This window comes from Gopherus evgoodei, chromosome 9 (assembly GCF_007399415.2).
Source record: "Gopherus evgoodei ecotype Sinaloan lineage chromosome 9, rGopEvg1_v1.p, whole genome shotgun sequence".
Lineage (NCBI taxonomy): Eukaryota > Metazoa > Chordata > Testudines > Testudinidae > Gopherus > Gopherus evgoodei.
This window is the reverse complement of record NC_044330.1, coordinates 86,389,309-86,390,567: the sequence shown is the minus strand read 5'-3', so window position 1 is coordinate 86,390,567 and position 1,259 is coordinate 86,389,309. Positions and strand designations below refer to the sequence as shown.

The 1,259-nt window shown below is 42.4% G+C and overlaps 1 non-coding gene across 1 annotated transcript; it reads right to left on the bottom strand.

The window, feature by feature from the left end:
• Nucleotides 1-458: 458 nt before the first annotated feature.
• LOC115658128 lies at nt 459-616 on the bottom strand. Its single transcript, XR_004002165.1, has one exon. It is a non-coding gene; the product is annotated as a U1 spliceosomal RNA (small nuclear RNA).
• Between the last annotated feature and the right edge of the window lie 643 nt (nt 617-1,259).

The following is a 1,259-nucleotide window of genomic DNA, read 5'->3' as shown; positions in this document are numbered from 1 at the left end:
AGTCTTTGGTGAAATTGGATTATTTGTTTCTCTTCCTTGGTAATGGATTTGGGAATGAATAGCTTCTCTTTAAAATCACCATTGATTGTATGAATGTCTTTACAAATTGTTACAATTTGTAAAAAGATAAGTTGTTCCCAAACAGTTGTCTGGATCAGTTTAAAGAGACATGGATTCTTCTAGCATCATGAGAGAGGATGCTTCTGCAGGCATTTGAAGATCTGCAGATGGTGAACCTCCAGCACTTGAGGGTCAAAAAACTGACTGAAGGTGAGTCACTGGAGCCGTGTCATCCAGAAAACATTTGTTTTCAGGAAAATTGCATTGGAGTAGATCCATGGATATACGGGACTTCACAGGCCTCACCATTTTGCAAATACTGTATCCACTTGTAACTTTGTGGCACTGATGAGGACAGCGTCAGATAAGCTCGGACACCTATCTCTTTTTTTTTCCCCCAGGGGAGAGCGCGAACACAGTCCCCCACTACCACAAATTATGCAGTTGAGTTTCCCGCATTTGGGGAAATCGCAGGGGTCAGCACACCCGCAGTGCAATGGATGAGCCTCACCCTGAGAAAACCACCTTCGTGATCACTTGATCTAAAGGAGAATCTCTGTTAACTCTGCAGCATAGAAGCTACGACACAGACAACCTGTTGCAATGTAGTGTGTCTAAAAAACCAAAAGAAGGTTGGGCAAGGGAGACACTCTGTTCTCCAAACTCTCACTTCCCTCCTTAATAGTGTAGCCTTCAAGCCCATCCTGTTGACCAGTTGGTAGGGTTTTGTGCTCTCTGCACTGCCCCTCTGATTCCTTTCTTTCCCAATAGGAATTTCATGCTGCAGCTTCTCTGGCATCAGACTATCAACTCTGCCTCTCCCAGAAAAGTTTAAGCTATGTGTGGTTGTCTGGACATAGAACAAGTTTTAGCCTAAGTCTGTATCTGATTCTGGACTTGAATCTCAGTGTCAGTATTCGTGATGCTGAGATGTTCAATTATATTTAGACTCTGTATGAATTGCTTTTTTTATTCCTATTCACTGAGATTTTTTTTTAACCACCTAGAACCCCTTTCATATGAACAGCCCATTTTCCCACTTTAATTCTGCCAAACCTGGTATCTTATTGATTTACTGAGTGAAGAAGAGTGGTGGATGTACAGGGCAATGGATGTTTCCTCCCCTTGGGAACGCTGACAAATTCTACATGAAGTGCTTCTGTGGGAAATGTTTTCTCAAAGTGCTATTACAGTGGCAT